Source organism: Cryptomeria japonica, chromosome 5, assembly GCF_030272615.1.
Source record: "Cryptomeria japonica chromosome 5, Sugi_1.0, whole genome shotgun sequence".
Lineage (NCBI taxonomy): Eukaryota > Viridiplantae > Streptophyta > Pinopsida > Cupressales > Cupressaceae > Cryptomeria > Cryptomeria japonica.
In genome coordinates this window covers 236,238,640-236,245,607 of record NC_081409.1, presented here as the reverse complement: position 1 = coordinate 236,245,607, position 6,968 = coordinate 236,238,640, and positions in this window count along the sequence as shown.

The following is a 6,968-nucleotide window of genomic DNA, read 5'->3' as shown; positions in this document are numbered from 1 at the left end:
AGTCATGCACTGTGTTTCAATAAAGGAGACATGGGACAAATTGCAGAGGTTGTTTGAGGGAGATGTAAAAGTTGACGAAGCCAAGCTGCAAACACTAAGAGGCCAACTTGAAAGCATCAAAATGAAAGATGATGAAAAGATTGTAGACTATCTTCACAGATTCGATGAGACTGTGAATACCATTAGAGGACTTGGAGAAGAGATTGCAGATGAGATTCTTGTCAAGAAGATACTTAGATCTCTTACTCCCAAATATGATACTAAGGTGTCAACCATAGAAGAAGCCAAGGATCTGAAGACCTTTTCAACGGATGAGCTATTTGTCTCTCTGACAGCTTATGAGATGAGAATAACCAGTGATACTTCCTCAAGGTAGCATTCAACATCACCAAAAAGGGCAAAGAAGTTGTTACTCATAAAGAATCCAGTGAAGATTTTGATGCAAAAGTAGCAAAATTTGTCAAGAAGCTCAAAAGAGGATCTGACTGATACAAAGGAAAGCTACCGCTTAAGTGCTTCAATTGTAGAAAGGTAGGACACTTCACTGCAAACTGTCCTCGAAAAGAAACCAATGGAGATGAGTCAGGAGAGTTCAGAAGATCTATCGACAAAGATAGTGAAAGGAGTGACTACTGGCAGGGAAGGAGAGGCTACCAGAACCAGAACAACCTATATATCATTGAGGATGACACAACAGATGATGAAAATGCATCGGAAGATGATGACCATGAGAATGACAGAAAAATCAATCTTTTCATGGCACTTGACAGACTAGCTGATGAAGATGAGGAAGAAGAGGATATTGAGGCTAAAGTGGATTTGGAGAGTGAACTTATCAGTGTGCTTGAAGAATTGAGTAAAAAAAGAAGAGAACTCAAGAGGGTTAAGCTTGTTGTAGTAGATGAACAAGATCTTTTGAAGCAGTCTCTGGAAGAGTCTGGTCAAGTCATATCTGACTTGAAACTGCAACTAGAAGAAACTAAGAGGATTAGTGAAGCTACAACTTTTGATCTGACAAAGAAAGAAAAGGAGCATCAAGAGCTGGAAGCAGAAATAATAAAGCTCATAAAGGAGATTGAAGAAAGCAAGGAAGAAATAAAAATAAGGAGCAAGTATGAAGGCAACACTAAGGCCTTAGATAAGATGTTGAGCAAACAAAAGCAATCCAAAGACACCAGTGGCTTAGGTTTTGAACAAGGTCAAAGTTCAACCCACAAAGATAAATCCAACAAAGAAATAATGTTCACCTCTTCAATTGAAGGTGAAGGAAAGAAGACATTCACTATTGGCAAGGATACTGACAAAAAGACATATGCAGATGCGGTTGGAAATCGTCACTCAAACTGATATGCAGAAATGAACTCGAGGCCACACTTCTTGCACTGAAATGCAGACCCAAGGAGAAATTCCATAATTGACCATGAAGGATTCAAAAGATTTAACAACATGAAGAGAAGACCCTCCATGAGGTAGTTCCATTCAGGACCAAGACAACCTAACAAGTATGTTTCAAACTTTCATGATTACTGCTACCAGTGTAATAAATTTGGACACAGGAATAGCTAACTGTAGATTAAACAATAAGCCTTCTATGAATTATGAAAGTAGAAACCCATTTAATACACTCTGGGATATGAATGTTGTTTGCTATCAGTGCAATGGATATGGTAATAAGAGTTTTGATTGTAGGAAGAATGAACCTGCACCCTACAATAATTTTAAGTATGTTCACTTGAATGAGAATGTAAAATACTATAACTATCAAGAATTTAGACACATAGCAAAGTTATGCAAAAACAAGAAGATCAAGCAAATGAAGGCAAATCTAGATCAAGGGCTGGTAACTGAACCTGAGCTCAATATAGTAATAGACAAGAAGAAGGAAATCAAACCAGTTTGGGATGAGAAAGAAAAGGATCAGGCATAATCAAGTCTCTTAGTACAGACGGCCTTGCATGCTGAAAGGAAAAATATATGGGTGGTAGATAGTGGTTATTCAAACCATATGACTGGTGACAAAAAGAAATTCATCAAACTTGAAGACTGGAATGGTGGATCAATAAGGTTTGGAGACAATTCCTCCATCAAAAAAAATGGAAAAGGAACTCTAAGAATTGATGGAAAACTGAAGGCACATGATGTATATTATGTGGAAGGCCTCACGCATAATCTGTTGAGTGTGAGTCAGATGTGTGACAAAGGTTACAAATTCACCTTTGACTCAACCAGTTGTCAGATAAAGAAAGACAATACAGGTAAAGTTGTGGTAGAAGGGAAGAGAACCAATGGAAATGTTTATAATCTGAAGGAATGCTATGAGTCCTAATGTATGTTAGGACAAGTGGATGAAAGTTGGCTATGGCACAAAAGATTAGGTCACATCAATTTTGATAACTTAACTATAGTAAGCAAAAAGGGGTGTGTGAGGAATATTCCACTCATCATCAAATTGATAAACACATTTTGTGATGAATGTGTAAAAGGTAAGCAAACAAAATTGAGTTTTAGGACAAAGGAGCACAACACCTCAAGACCACTTGAAATTGTGCATACAGATCTATGTGGTCCAACTTGAACAAGAGCACTTGCCGGTGAAAGATAATTTATGCTCTTCATTGATGACTACTCAAGGATGACATGGGTCACCTTTTTGCAAGATAAATCACAAGCATTTGAAAGATTCAAGATCTTTCAAAAAATGGTGGAAAGTACAGATTAAAATGCCTAAGATCAGACAGAGGTGGAGAGTTCACATCAAATGAATTTGAAGATTATTGTGAAAAACATGGAATAAGAAGGCAATACTCTGCTCCTAGAACACCACAACAAAATGGTGTGGTAGAAAGGAAGAACAAGATAGTCAAGGAGATGGCCAGAACCATGTTAAATGAGGCCAGTCTGCCGGACACATATTGGAAAGAAGCTTTTCATACTGCTGCATACACTTTGAACTGGTTTCAATTAAGAACAAACATCAAAAGGACACCTTATGAGTTATGGTATGACTGGAAGCCATCAGTCAAATACGTCAAAGTATTTGGAAGCAAGTGCTTCATCAAGAAAGATATGGATGGTTTAGGAGGTTTTGACTCTAGGAGTGATGAAGGAATCTTCCTTGGTTACTCATTTAACAACAAAGCCTACAAATGCTACAATAAGAGACTAAGAAGGTTCGTTGAGAGTGTGCATGTAAAAGTTGATGAAGATATTCACAAAGGATGTCAACCACAGGTTAACCAGTATGATGACTCTGGTGATGAATATTGTGAAGTTCAAATAGATATTGAACTAGAGGTAGCATCCAAGAAGGTCCCCAACCAGTATGTATAGCCGAATCACCCAAAAGAGAAAATTTTGGGAAATGTGAGTGATGATGTGCAGACTAGAAGAAGACTTGCCCAAAATGATGAACAAGTCAACCTATGCCTCATGACTGAAGTTGAACCCAAAACGTTGATTGAGGCTAGTAAGAGACAAGAATGGATGGATGCTATGGAAGAAGAACTGCACCAGATTGAGAAGAACAAGACTTGGGAATTAGCTCCTAGATTGAAAGATAAGAATATCATTGGCACAAAAAGAGTCTACCAAAACAAGATGAATGAAGAAGGTAAGATGGTGAGGCACAAGGCTAGACTAGTATGAAAAGGTTACTCTCAAGTAGAGGGGATTGACTTTGAAGAAACATTTGCACCGGTGGCTAGATTAGAAGCAATTAAAATGTTTCTAGCTTACTCTACCTACAAGGGCTATAAAGTATACCAAATGGATGTAAAATCTTCTTTTCTAAATGGAATTTTGGAAGAAGAAGTATACATGGAGCAACCAGAAGGGTTTCTACTACATGATGATGAGACATTTGTGTGTCACTTAAAGAAGGCTCTGCATGGTCTAAAGCAAGCTTCGAGAGCATGGTACTCAAGATTAGATCAGTATTTGAAGGAGCAGGGATTCAAAAAGGGAAGTGTTGAAAACAATTTGTACATAAAGAAAGATGGGAATCAAATGATTATTGTGGTTGTGTATGTAGATGACATTATCTTTAGAGGAAACAAGGATACCCTCTGCAAAGAGTTTGCTGATCAGATGCAGTCAGAATTTGAGATGTCAATGCTTGGTGAATTGACTTACTTTCTTGGTTTGCAGATATTACAACAAGATAAAGGAATATTTATCTCTCAAATCAAGTATGCAAAGGAAATGTTGAAGAAATTCCAACTGGAAGATTGTAAACCGGTAAGTACCCCCATGGTGACTGGCAGAAAATTAAGCAAGAATGATGAATCACCGGTGGTGGATCAAACTCTGTATAGATCCATGATAGGAAGTCTACTAGATCTTACCGCTTCAAGACTAGATATAGTTTAGGAAGTGTGCATGGTGGCCAGATTCCAAGATGCCCCAAAGCAGTCACACATGAATGTTGTTAGTAGAATTTTTAGGTACCTACAAGGAACACTTAGCTATGGTTTGTGGTATCCTAAACATGGATATTTTGTCCTGGAAGCATACACTGATGCTGATTAGATAGGATGCATTGATGATAAAAAGAGCACAAGTGATGGTGCATTCTTTCTTGGTGACCGGTTGGTCTCTTGGCGTAGCAAGAAGTAGGATTCAGTCTCTCTATCCACTACTGAAGCTGAGTACATTGCTGCTACTACATGTTTCTCTCAGGTGCTTTGGATAAAGAATACTCTCAAAGATATACAACTAGACATAACTGATCCTATTCTCATTAGGTGTGACAATTCGAGTGCAATCAACATAGCAAAGAATCCTATCATGTATTCCAAAACAAAACACACTGCTATCAAATATCATTTTCTCAGAGAGAAGGTTGAAGGATAGGAGGTAAGGATGGATTATGTTCCTACTAGTGAACAAGTAGCAGACATTTTCACCAAACCATTACCAATCAACACTTTTAAGTACCTCTGACACAAGTTGGGAGTTGTGTCATTTGCCTTAGCAAGTTTTATGTGGCTCAGGGGGAGCTGATGGTGGTCAAAGGGGGAGTTTGGTATGAATCAAAGGGGGAGTGCACAGTACCCTTTTTCATTGTGTCAAAGGGGGAGAAATGTATTGGTATGGAGTATCTCACTAGAAGTTGACATCAATGCCAAAGGGGGAGTTTGTTGGTAGTTTGGCACTAAGTTGTCATTAATATCAATCATCATGATAAATACTCACATAAGGGTGAGCATAAAGAATGAAGGCCTACCAGTAGTCTCACACAACTAGAAGTGAAGATGTGTTACTAGTATAGGGATCTCTACTGGTTTACAGAAGAAGAAATCTCTATCGACAAAAAATTGTATCGGTATGTGTTTTCTGGAACAACTATGTGTTGGTGGGCCATGTCTTTATCGTTGTGACACCATAAGAAGCAGAGGTGGAAAATGGGTTGTGGTTGCTGAAGCCTCATTGACAGGGTTGATGAAATAGATAATCGCCATTAATGGAGGAGCCACAAATCACAGGATTGTATCTGACTGATTGCAGCTCGAGGAAGAAGGAATGACAAAGGAAGATTATAGAGTAGTTGGCATCTGAATCTATGCAAGGGAAATCCGATTTAGGAAGTCCTCAAAAAGAAAACTTTTGAAGCTCTTTATGCATCGACTAATTTCGTGACAGAAGATTTGATTCGAGATCATCATTTCCAAAAAAATGTGCATTGGATAATGGAAACTGTGTGCAGGTGCATCCTTCTAGGATAGGTGATCGATCCAAGATAGGTAGGATTGGATCTCATGAAGATTGTGTCAAAAATAGGAAACCCTAACCACTCAAGTTTTTGAATTATGTTTTGGCGGGAAATCACCATATAAGAATTGAGAGCTCAAAACAAAGTGAACTGATGCTGCAAAAGAGGTGAAGTGTAGAGAGAGTAAGCAAAGAAAAGAATTGTGAGCCTTAGAAAGAATTCTAAGAAAGTTGCAGTGTGCGTGAGCAAGCATACCAGTGAGAGGATTCTACCGGCAGTTCTATAGTCTTGTAGTTGAGCCTAACCAGTAAGGTGTGGTAGAGCGGGCAACATCCTAGTGTGATCTTGTTTGTGAGAGGGAGAGAAAGATAACAGAGGTTGAGAAACAAAGACTATAATTCCACAACCGTCAGTGTGAGTTTCAGTGGAGGAGAAAATACTATCAATCGAGAGAGTGTCATTTGATCAAAGAATTGCATAATTCATTTGCAACAAGAAGCCTTAATTGCATTCAAATAGTATTTCAAATACATCACCAAGTTGAAGCTTGGTACAAGGGTTGGTGCTCCTTGCGTTGGTGCCCTAAAAGTGCAGGGGTTTTACCTATAAGGCTAGATTGGAGTAGTAGACTCCAACAACTCTTCTCATCAAGGTTTTTCCCATATTGGGTTTTCCTCATAAATCTAGAGTTGTGAATCACTTGTGTGTGAATGATCTTTTTGGTTCTCTTTCTGGTATTATTGATATGACTGCTTAAAATTTAAGTGAGTAATTGATATTTTGAGATTAGTTTAGAAAAGTAATAAAGCTAGGAACCACTGATTCACCCCCCCCCCTCTCAGTGGTACTCAGTGTTCAAAAACCTATAGCACTTTTTTGGTCATCATCATCACCTACCCAATTGACATCTATAAAATAACTCAAAGTAAATTTATCATTCATAGAATTCTAGAAACCAAAATCAACTATCCCTTTCAAATATATGAATATCCTCTTTATAGAAATAACATGAGATTCCTTAGGGTTAACTTTGAAATCTAGCAACATGACACACAACATTCATTATATCAGGTATAGTCCGAGTCAAATAAAACAAACCACTAATCATAGATCTATATCTGATTGATTAGATGTTGGATAATCATCATCTTTTATTATCTTACATCCGATCACCATAGGTGTACCAACAGGTTTAGAATCCTCAAAACCTTGAATTTCTTCAGTAGTTCCTTCACATACTTAGATTAAGATATAAAAA